Raw genomic sequence first — 10,980 nt, 5'->3', positions numbered from 1 at the left:
GGGCAATCAAGCATGTATTGTTATAGACACTATGCTTATTTGTCTTAAGAGATGTTAGGCAGGTCCTGTTCATGTAATATGTTCATGTAATAGTCTATCAAGTTGGTATTGGCATGAACAGCTATACCTGTCAACGGGTTTCTTATATGTTAAACGGTCCTATTCAGTTAATGATCAGGCAGCTATTAATAAAGATGACCGCACTCATTGATGATTCTTTTATTTAAATAACTATGTGACGCAGATATTTAAAATTCATTGTTGCAAACAAGTTACAGGAGTAAGTGCAGTTGTTGTTGTATGTGATGTCCACCACTGTAATTACACCATAGTGAAAAAAGAAGTCTCAGAAATGCTGTAGTTGGTGTAGGTGGAGCAGGTTAATCACGTTAAAAGTTATGCATTGTGTAGATATGAAAGTTAACTCTTGTCGTTGAATTATTCTGTATAAACTGCCTATACAATAAATTTACTAGTGATGTAATTATTTTCTAATTATAAATATTTAGATGCATCACAGTATGTGATAGCTTTACTGTGTTAAAAGGAAAAGGTTTTGTCAGAGTATCTTATATATGCTTTTGTGAATGTCTATGCATATTTGTGTGCACAAACACAAGTAATAAATAGAGAGAAAAACATCTTTAATACATACCAGGTGAATAAGAGGCTTTTGGGAAAGCTGAGCTGCTCACACATGTTCTGTTCAACTAAAAAACAAAGGAAAGAAAACAAAATTGGCACAGAAACAAGTTACATTTTGATAGTTACAATTTATAAACATAAAGTGTTTACAGTCTTCCAGAAGCCAGTAATGAGCTGCATGTGCTTTAAGAGAAATAAAGGACTCTAAACTCACATAAAGAACAAGTTCAGTAATAAATAAATGACTAAAACTCTGCTAATAGTTAGCTCATGTCAATATATTGACTGAACTTAACACAAATAAAACCTCAATGTGAAGTTTATAAATTGTTCCTTTCAACGAATGATAATATATCACAGTATAACAGTATACATTTTCTATAACTATTATATAAGTGAATGTAGTTGTGTGTATTGAGACATCGGTATGGATTGAGTTTTTAATGCTCATTTGCATCTTTACACAAAGACTTCAGCCAAGCAACTCTGAGAAACTTCTACAAAAACAACACACGACTCTTGCATTACCTTTTAACCAGGCCTGGGGAAAAAAATTAAAATGTGTTTCAAATCAAAATACCTCAACATAGGTGTATCAACATTAACTACAAAATGCAGCAGCCACAATAAAAAAAAGCTTCAATTAATAGTACTATAAAACAACAGCAACAAAACAAATGAAGATGGCTAAAGTCAACTTATTTTCCCAATACAACATTATTTCTCTAAAAACTGGTTTGTAAAGCAACTGAACCTCTCATCCTCCACAGTAATGTGTCTCCCAGACCCAGACATCGGCTCTGCATCAGTTAACCACCAGAGGCCGACAAAGCACTTCATAAGCACTTTATTTCTCGTTCCCATAAAAAGAATCCGGCAACAAATTTGGTTTAGAATAAGTTTTCGCATGCATAATAAATTAAACAAACGCGACATACATGTTTATTGCGTCGGTCGGTCCAGCTTTAAATAGCCTTCATTAATGCATTAAAACTGACCCAAATGCATACAATATATGATTTCAATTTATTATAATATAATTTTATTTTTAATAATGAAAAGTTTTTTCCCTCAGTGTAAACTGCTGTTTGCTTTTTTTATTGTGGCTTTTTCTAAAACATTTTTTCCCAGTGCAAGTTAAAATCAAGTTCTGTATTTCGGCTGTTTAAGGTCTCCCTTTGCATTGAACTTTGAACTTTTTACATTCAGAGATGTTGTTTATGTTCACACAGCTACATTACACATCAACTAAAGTTTAAATATGATATTGCAGTGGACCACCCATTTAACTATAAAATGCAGCAGCCTAAATAAAAAAGCTTCCATCAAAAGTCAACTTATTTTCCCAATACATCTTTATTTCTCTTTAAAGCTATGGTTCGTATAGCTGCTAAACTTCCCATCCTCCGCAGTAATGTGTTTTGAGTCTTCACTGTTGCCCACTGCTCATTTGCATCTTTATACCAGCATTAATGGGGGCCAATTGAGTATTAACCAATCACATGCCAGATCAAGTAGCTCAGCAGGGTTGTATCTATATATTCTGCGTTCTTAACAGAAACTTCATTGGCTTATTTAGCTATAAGAGAACAACTTTGGAGGACAAACTACGATTGTTGGTTCCTACATTGAGATTATTACCAACAACAACATACAAAGAAAAACCCACTGATGCCATTTCTCATCCCACTTCTTCATTGAAGACTGGAAAGGTGAGTTGCACATTCTGAATTTACACTCAAATAATATCTGAATGCTGACATTATAAAATGTAAAATCTAAACATGTGCATGCATTGTTCAACAGTGTATTAAGTTTTTCAGTCATTTTAAAAGCTTCTTTACAACTATTTAGTTATGTGTTTGTTTGTTTGGTTTGGTTATAAATATTGATTTTATCCTGACAAATGGACTGTAGCCCAAATAAGTTTCAACCTATTACGTATATAAATTAATATAAAAATTTGATGTTTCCCCATTCATTACAAAGACAAAACAAAAAGCAGATAAATTATAAAGTGGAAAATGAGGGAGAAATGTATCGATAAGTCATGACTCATAATTAAGAGTGAGTAGGGGGAAAAAGCTAAACAAAAAAAGACTTTTATTGTGGCATGGTGATGTGACGTCATAAGGCTGCGCCGCTCCCACACTGTGATTCAACTGGAGAAAGGTTTGTTTTAAAGCTTGTACACAGATGTAAACCAACTGATTAAAATTTCAGTGTGTTCATTTAATGTTAGATGAACCTGCTGTTGACAATATTATTTTAACCCTTTATACAAAGAACTACTATTTTACTCACTGTAAGGTCTATTGTTTGAATAAGATAGGATAAACTTTATTTGTCCCGAGAGGAAATTCTTGTCTTGTGCAAATAAGTGCTACAACGTTGCTGTAAGCAGACAATAAAATAAATCAAACAAACTAAACAATTAAGAACATACCTAAAAAAAGATTGAATAAAGCAACAGTAAAGTGTGTGATAAGTGTTTTAGTGAAGGTTTAATTTATTAAATAGCATGATGTCACTCTATTCCAAGTATACATCAATAAAATTTGAAAAATGGAGTTCTAGTTTACATCGGCTGATTTGTGGCTTTTGTTGCTTGCTCAGACTTACATAATTTCTGTTTGTTAATGACTCATATAAAGAAACTGTTGAAGCAAGTGTTGAAATTATCTTGTTTTTGTTCAGTGTTTTATTTATTTTAAACAGGACATTTTTTTATTGTTTTGTTTATTTTAAACAGGATAAAGTGTCCAAACGCAGAGAAAAACTCCTGCTGAAGTGACTGATCTCCACACTGTTATAAAGATGGCATTTATTAAAGAGGAGAGTGAAGATGTGAAGATTGAAGAAACATTCACAGTCAAACAGGAAGATCTGCAGGAACAAACAGGTTGGTTTTCATTCTCAAACACCAACTCAGTCATTTGATCCTCATTCAGATATATTTTAATAATAAGAATACTAAATTAAATCCATCTTGCAGCCCTGAGTGTGCTGCCTAGTTCTGCTAAATGCACATAAGCACTCATTGAAAGACAGGAATGAGTTTCTTTCGTCACTTGTTCTCGTGTCTTATGTCATTATTTTATGTATTATTAGTCTCCCATTTTCTCTTCCTTCTTAAGGTTATTGCTTTTTCTTGTTCTACTACTGTTTGTAAAGCTTCCTTGAACACTGGCACTATATAAAATAAACAAAAACCATAAATCAAAAGCGTTTAACTGAGCTGACGATATTTGACCTTCAGTATTCTCACAGTGTTGCAGTGATAGTGTTAGCTTAGTACTTTCCACTTGCATATGTCCCATTGATCCCAATTCCCCTTTTTTAATTAACCTCATTGGATTAAACTTGTTTCTAGTTGTTACTAGTTCTCACAGATAGTATCTGAATTAGAATTACATCATTATCATAATAACTAATTACCAGGGCTATTGTGTTTAAACAGGGTTTCCATGGAGTCTTAAAATGTCTTAAATTCCAAAATCAAATTTTTAGGCCTTAAAAGTCTTAAATTTACTAAAATTGTGTTGTAGGTCTTAAATCTTTTTTAAACAAGTGTTCATTTTCCTTTGTTCATATTGTGTTAACCAGTCTGGCCAAAACCTATACAATCACCAACAATCCATCTCAATAAAACTTTAAACTTTTTTTATTCAAAAAGGTCATTTTAAGTCTATTTATCATAATGGATTAAGTATTTTCCTTACAATATGATTTGTTTAAACGTGCTCCATGTATTTACTGCTGAGGACATCGACCTGCACTGTTATAAATTGTCTTGTTAAAAAACGGTAAAATACTGGCAGCTGCAGTTGCCAGCAATGTAATGTTATTTTACAGTATGTTGCTGTAAAAATACTTGAATTACATTGATATACACAATTCTCAAGTGAACTCATTTTGTTCACTGAAAGCAACTGCCTCAAATTGGCCAACTGATGTATGAGTTTTTGAAGTAAAGTGCTATTTATGCTTAGAAGCATACTTATAATGATAACTTATTTTAGTTAATTAGAAAAGTTACATTTAACCCTAATGTCTTATATTTCTCAGCAATACACATACATGTAAAAGCTGGAATTACCAGAGAGATTCTGACTGCATCAGCAACTAAACAGCCGCTGTCTTTAAATAAAGAAACATACAAAATAACATGAGCTTTCATGTTCATCTTTAACTCATACACTGGCTCTACTCTCCTCCACAACGGTAAGACACAGAAAAAATCTGCTTCAGGTTTAACAGTAAAATACAATTTTTTCCTTGATTTAACGGTAAACTACTGGCAGCTGTGGTTGCCAGCAATCTACTGTTTTTTTAGAGTCTACTTCCGTAGTTTAAATTAACAGTATATTACTGTTAAAATACATTTTACACTGTTTTTACCTCTTACACCTTTAACTCTTTAAACCCCAGAGAATATACTTCAGTTTTAAGTGTCCACACTACTGAGTGTTCAAGAAACATGTAGCAAAGCTGAAGTAAATTAACTAATTAAATAACTAATTAAATGATAATTGAGGATTAGCGATGAACAAATGAAGAAATACTGAAGGGAAAAAACAAAAACAGAACATACAAAACTTTAGTCACAGCTTTATAATGAAATAACCTGAAGGTCAACAAATGATTAAATCATTTAAATTATCAGCGGATGATTAAACAACTCTACAAACATCATCACCAGCTACACTTATAACTGAAACGTTTTTTTTTTGTATAACATCTACTTAAAGTTCTTCTAGAGAGAAAGGTTAACATTTTATGTCACCATCATGGAGAACGTTCGAGGTTACTAAAGTAACCCTTCGTTCCCCGAGGAGGGGAACGGAAGCACTATAAGTGGATTTGATTGTTAAAATCCACGCATTGGGAGATTCGGTTCAGAAGCTACTCATCTGAAGAGTATTGAACGGGCCAATTAAGAATGAATTGGCAGCGCAAGCCTGCGCAGGTGAGCGGCATAAGCAATCAACTGAGTATATAAGCTCACCTGGCGCCAGCAGACGCTATCCTTTTTAAGCTGAAGAGACTTTTAACAGCTAAGGGACAGTCATTATGGCGACGGAGTATAGTGCTTCCGTTCCCCTCCTCGGGGAACGAAGGGTTACTTTAGTAACCTCGAACGTTCCCCTTCGGGGGGAACTCCAGCACTATAAGTGGATTTGATTGTTAAAATCCACGCATTGGGAGCCCATTGAAAGCGCCATAATGACTGCACCTTACCAACACCCACCATGAGAGAGCGGTCAGGCAAGCGTGACGCACCCAGATCATGAGAGGCGTGGTCCTCCAACGTGCCCTTGGCCCTAACTTATCCCACTTCAAAAGAAGTTTTACGGAATAGGTATCTTTTTTGGGAGTCGCTAGCGTCTAGATAATTCTAGGAATATACGACAGTACGTTGGGAAGCGTGCCATCCCAGTAGGGAGGACGCTGCGGAGACCATCCGCACCCAATAGGGGGAAACAAATGGAATTACATATGGACTAACCCTGAAAAGGGGGAGTGCATAAAAAGGTGGTTAGCAGATAGGGAAAGCACGGGTCCGCCCAGGGGGGGAACTTAACCGTGGCGGAAAAAGCATATGGGGATCACCGGCGGGGATCGGCCATAGCAGGCACCTATACCCAAAACGCGGGCTGACCAGCGGGCAGACCTACTACGTAATGGGCCAGCAAGTGACTCCTCCGCTGAGTCAGTGCTGGGGGCCTCGGAGGAATCTGCAGGGCTCACCGAATGGGGAACTTTACTGACAGACAGGAGGGTGCACATCTCTCCGTGTTAGGGAAAAAAGGCACCGCAAGCGTGTACAACACCTACCGAGTTGTTTCCTCAATCACCAAAGGTACCTAACACCCTTGAGGAAACCGGCTCCACTCGCAGATTATAAAATCTTGCAAATGTGTTGGGTGTCACCCAGCCCGCAGCTCTACAAATGTCTGTTAAAGAAGCGCCACGCGCACACGCCCAAGAGGATGCAACGCTCCGAGTGGAGTGCGCATGCACTCCTGGGGGGCGCGGCTGGCCTCTGCTCAAATAAGCACATGAAATGGCCTCCACAATCCAGTGGGATAAACGTTGTTTAGACACGGCACTTCCCTGCTGCCGTCCGCCATAGACAAAGAGCTGCTCAGAAGATCTAAAGTTCTGAGTACGGTCCACATAAATGCGCAGAGCGCGAACTGGACAAAGTAAGGACAGGGCTGGGTCTGCCTCCTCCGGGGGCAGCGCTTGCAGGGTTACTACCTGATCTCTAAAAGGAGTGGTAGGAACTTTGGGCACATAACCCGGGCGGGGTCTCAGAATAACGTGAGAAAATCCCGGCCCGAATTCCAGGCACGAGTCACTGACCGAAAATGCCTCCAGGTCCCCGACCCTCTTAATGGAGGCCAACGCGACCAGCAGAGCTGTCTTCAGGGACAGAAATCTTAAAGATACTGTATCGAGTGGCTCGAAGGGATCAAATCGCAGGCTCGTGAGAACGAGGGCGAGATCCCAAGAGGGCGTGAGAGGGGGGCGAGGATTAATTCGAGAGATCGGGACGAGGGTGCCAGACGGTGCCTTGTCCCTGAGAAAGTAGGTCCTCTCTCAAAGGGATCTGCCAAGGGAGGGCCGTCGCGAGGAGGGAGAGCTCTGATATCCAGGTTCGGTTGGGCCAGAGGGGCGCAACTAACAAAACCTGCTCCTCGTCCTCCCTGACCTTGCACATTAACTGCGCGATCAGGCTCACTGGGGGAAACGCATACTTGCGTATGCCTCGAGGCCAGCTGTGGGCCAGTGCATCCGTGCCGAGAGAGCCCTCGGTCAGAGAATAAAACAACTGGCAATAAACGTTCTCGGGGGAAGCAAACAGATCGATCTGGGCCTCCCCGAATCGCGCCCATATCAGCTAAACAGACTCGGGGTGGAGTCTCCATTCTCCAGAGTGAATCTGCTGCCGTGAGAGCACATCGGCTGCACGGTTGAGCATACCTGGGATGTGAATGGCGCGCAGCGACTTCAGCCGCGGGTGACTCCAGAGGAGCAGATGGCGGGCGAGCTGAGACATGCGGCGAGAGCGCATACCCCCCATGCGGTTGATATACGCCGCCGCCGCCCCACTGTCCGTCCTGACCAGCACGTGTTGCTGCCCCAGCGCCGGAGAAAAACGGCGGAGAGCAAGTAACACTGCCAACAGCTCTAGGCGATTGATGTGCCAATGCAGCTGGGCACCTACCCACAGGCCCGCAGCTGCATGCCCGCGACACACGGCTCCCCAGCCTGTGCTGGAAGCATCTGTCGAAACAACAACATGACTGGACGCCTGTCCCAGAGGCACACCGGCCTGCAGGAACGAGGGGTCGTTCCAGGGGCTGAGGGTGCGGCGACACAGCGCAGTAACAGAAACTCGGTGTGTGCCCGCATGCCATGCCTGTCTCGGAACTCGATCTTGAAGCCAGTGCTGAAGTGGTCTCATATGGAGCAATCCGAGCGGCGTGACAGCCGCAGCGGAAGCCATATGCCCCAGGAGCCTCTGAAAATATTTCAGTGGGACCACTAACTTGCTGTCGAGCTCCCTCAGACAGTTCAGCAGCAGGCGAGCGCGCTCTCCGGAGAGGCGCGCTACCATGGTGACCGAGTCCAGCTCCATCCCGAGAAAAGAGATCCTCTGCACCGGGGCGAGTTTGCTCTTTTCCCAGTTGACCTGCAACCCCAGTAGGCGGAGATGCCGGAGCACCTCGTCTCTGTGCGCAGTCAATTGCTCCCGAGAGTGGGCTAAAATCAGCCAGTCGTCGAGATAATTGAGTACGCGGATGCCCGCAAGCCGCAGAGGCGCTAGGGCACCCTCCGCGAGTTTGGTGAAGACCCACGGAGACAGAGAGAGCCCTAAGGGGAGGACCTTGTACTGCCATGCTCGACCTTTAAACGCAAACCGCAGAACTGACGGTGGCGTGGAAGAATGGAGACATGAAAATACATGTCCTTCAGGTCTATGGCTGCAGACCAATCCTGAGGACGAATCGCATCGGTGGATGCGCCTCTGCGTAAGCATTTTGAACGACAGCTTGTGAAGGCAGCGATTCAAAACGCGCAGATCTAGAATTGGCCGTGACCCACCGCTCTTTTTGGGTACGATGAAGTACGGGCTGTAAAACCCGCTCTTCATCTCGGCTGGAGGTACCGGCTCGATTGCACCCTTCGCCTGGAGGGCAGCAATCTCCTCTCGCAAGACAGGGGCGGACAGGAGATAGACCCTGGTGAAACACACGCCCATGAACCTGGGAGGCCGTTTGGAGAACTGTAGTTCGTAGCCGAGTCCGATCGTGCGTATGAGCCACCGCGAGGGGCTGGCCCGCGCTAACCAGGCAGGCAGAGCCCTCGCTAATGACGTCGTCGCAGCAATCGTTGACATACCCGCGGAGGGGCAGCGCGGAGCGGGTGTGCTGATCCGGGGAGCGCAAGGGTCCCACAGAAGAGCTGGAGGAGAGCGATTCGCTCTGGCTCCGCACCCTGACTCCGGAGGGGGGGCTTGGGGGCTGGGAGAAGGGAGACCGTCCCCCCAGCGCCCGTGAGCCGCTGGCGGAGCATGCAGACCTTGCGAGCTGAGAGGCGGCGCGTCCCAGGCTGGCAGGGCCTGCAGTGCCCGTGAGCCACTGGCGGAGTGCACCGAACCTACGAGCTAGAGAGCTGAGCTCAAACCGGCAGATTTTGGGCTGTCACTTCCGGAGAAGTGGAAAAGTGCCCTTTCATTTCATGGCAGTAAAAAGTGCCGTTGGAAATGGCGCCCCGCCCTCCAGCGGGGAAAGAGCAAGTTCCCTCCTCTCTAGATGACCTGTCCCAGGGACGCTTCGCGGTCCGTTGCCAGACTTAGCGGCGTTCTGGGCAGGGGGAGTGGCCTGCTTCCGAGGTGCTCGACGCGCTCGCTTCGCCAGAGGCGAGTGCGGGGGCGGTGTAGCTCTCGTAGGCGGGCGCCTTCGGCGAGGAGCAGGTATGGATGGCACGGCGGGCGGAGCGGGCTTACGGGGCCGCCGATTAGACATCACCCATGGGACTGCTCTCTCACTGCCTCAAATTCCTGGGTGAATTCGCAGATTGTGTCGCCGACCAGCTTGGGATATGGGCGAGTCAAGAAAGCGGACTTTGTCAACTTCGCGCATATCAACCAAGCTTTGTTAGAGGTGGGGCTTCTGGGCCACTAGTGTGGACATCGTCCTCCCCAAAGCACACGCAGCGGACTTAGTAGTCCGAAGAGCTTAGTCGGCTGCGGTGCGATGCTCATAAGCCTGGGTTGGACCCACCCTCGTGCAGCTCGGCCAGCGCCTGCGCTTGGTAGCGCTGGTCGGTGGCTATCGCATGCAAGGCGGATGCAGCCTGGTCCGTAGCTTTGTAAGCTCTAGCTCCGAGGGAGCCGAAAACTCACAGGCTTTGGATGGGAGATGAGGCAGACCCCGCCAAGAAGAGGCGCTGCGCAGATTAACCGCCATCGCACACTCAACCTGAGGAATCGCCACATACCCCCTGGCCGCTCCAAAACCAAGAGTGGTGAGGGTGGAGGGACACGCAGCACGAGCAGAAAAAAGGTGCTCTTTAAGACCGCGTGAGCCTACTGTGCGTCACCGGGAAGAAGGGAACGCCCCTCTAGTCGGTCCGGCCGCGGAGCTGGGGGATAAACTATCTCCAACCCATGGCCGAAGCAGCCCGGGAAAGCACGGCTAAGACGTCCGTTTCAGTATCCGTTTTGACAGCGCTCACCTGCCCGAAGGGGGCGAGCGGGTCCGGATCATCGTCGGACAATGAAAGCCCACCCTCCGATGCCGCGGAGGACATCTGGTCTCCGGTGTCAGCTAGCGTGAGAGCTACCATCTGATTAGAAGGATCACTCCCAGCGCCCGAAGCTTGGATGGAGCGCTTGGAGGAGCGAGAGGTCCGCGAGCCTGTGGGCGGCGGATTGTCTCTCGCTGAAGCCCTCAGATCTGCCCGAGCGCCCGCTGCAGAGCAGGAGGCAACTGGGGTGGCTCGCTCTCTTACGAAAGCTAACCGCGATCTCAACTGCGCAACGGTCATGGCATCGCAGTGACGACATGAACCGCCCCCGAGCACCACAATAACATGCTGGACCCCCAAACATGTAATGCAGTGATCGTGTCCATCATCCGGAGCCAGGAAACCCCCGCAACCAGAAACGCACAGTCGGAGCGCCATCCTGAAAAGGACGTGCTGCACGACTGTGTTGCTCTTTTAGGATTTGCAACAATACGCACCGCTCTTGGAGGACCGGACCCAAAGGGACGCCAGGCAAGGGAGATACCCAGCTCGACCGTCTGCCGCTGCGTGGAC

General features: G+C 45.3%; 3 protein-coding genes across 6 annotated transcripts in view; 1 reads left to right on the top strand and 2 right to left on the bottom strand.

Annotated features, from left to right (window-relative positions):
• LOC137491238 (uncharacterized) overlaps positions 1-10,980 on the bottom strand; it is a 1,025,816-nt gene that overhangs the window by 63,491 nt on the left and 951,345 nt on the right. The gene's annotated exons all lie outside the window — the stretch shown is intronic.
• Positions 1-10,980, bottom strand: part of LOC137491231 (uncharacterized) — a 498,327-nt gene that overhangs the window by 323,224 nt on the left and 164,123 nt on the right. The window lies entirely within an intron of this gene.
• The window catches only part of LOC137491186 (uncharacterized), a 92,570-nt gene continuing 84,353 nt past the window's right edge, over positions 2,764-10,980 (top strand). For 3 of the 4 annotated variants that reach the window (XM_073947479.1, XM_073947481.1, XM_073947478.1), the window contains exons 1-2: positions 2,764-2,817; positions 3,398-3,547. The gene's annotated coding sequence lies outside the window, so the exon portion shown is untranslated. Of the gene's footprint in view, positions 2,818-3,397; positions 3,552-10,980 lie in introns of all 4 variants that reach the window. The other variant, XM_068220284.2, reaches the window with a different exon arrangement.

The sequence above is a fragment of the Danio rerio genome, chromosome 4 (assembly GCF_049306965.1).
Source record: "Danio rerio strain Tuebingen ecotype United States chromosome 4, GRCz12tu, whole genome shotgun sequence".
NCBI classification, from domain to species: domain Eukaryota; kingdom Metazoa; phylum Chordata; class Actinopteri; order Cypriniformes; family Danionidae; genus Danio; species Danio rerio.
Note: the sequence above shows the minus strand (reverse complement) of the source record. Positions and strands in the feature narration are given on the sequence as shown.